At 30.9% G+C, this 469-nt stretch overlaps 1 long non-coding RNA gene across 1 annotated transcript in view; it reads left to right on the plus strand.

Annotated features, from left to right (window-relative positions):
- Positions 1-98: 98 nt before the first annotated feature.
- The window catches only part of LOC107592670 (uncharacterized), a 1,578-nt gene continuing 1,207 nt past the window's right edge, over positions 99-469 (plus strand). Inside the window, exon 1 of the long non-coding RNA XR_001610010.1 lies at positions 99-155. This is a non-coding gene — a long non-coding RNA (uncharacterized lncRNA). The remainder of the gene's footprint in view (positions 156-469) is intronic.

Below are 469 nucleotides of genomic sequence, written 5' to 3' on the forward strand. Positions count from 1 at the left end.
GGGGTGTTAGTTTTACTTTTAATTTTAGTTTTAGTTAACAATAACCATGGAATTAAATCCTTGTAAAGCAAAACATTTATTTAGCAGTGTGTTGTTTTTTTCTTAGGGGAAAATATTACTGCTTCACTGTCAGCAAACAGAAGAGGACAACACCGGTAAGTACAGTTCAACAGAGTTTATTAACCCCTTAACTGGTTTTTGTCCTTTTTCTCTATCCAATCTTTTAGTAATCATCATAAATTACATATCATTTGAAAGCTTAGAAGCCCAAGATTCATCCTGTGAAAACGAAGATCTGCAACTATTAATAACATATACTATACGTACACTGTAAATACTACTACTAATAATAAAGTTGGCAGTTGTGGTTGCCAGAATAATTATGTAAAAAATACTGTAAAAATGTAAACAACTTTACAAGACAACCTGTAAATCTTAGTTTACAAAGTGTAAAGGGCTTACCATAATC

Source organism: Sinocyclocheilus grahami, unplaced genomic scaffold (assembly GCF_001515645.1).
Source record: "Sinocyclocheilus grahami isolate Dianchi unplaced genomic scaffold, SAMN03320097.WGS_v1.1 scaffold156.1, whole genome shotgun sequence".
In the NCBI taxonomy this organism is placed as follows: domain Eukaryota; kingdom Metazoa; phylum Chordata; class Actinopteri; order Cypriniformes; family Cyprinidae; genus Sinocyclocheilus; species Sinocyclocheilus grahami.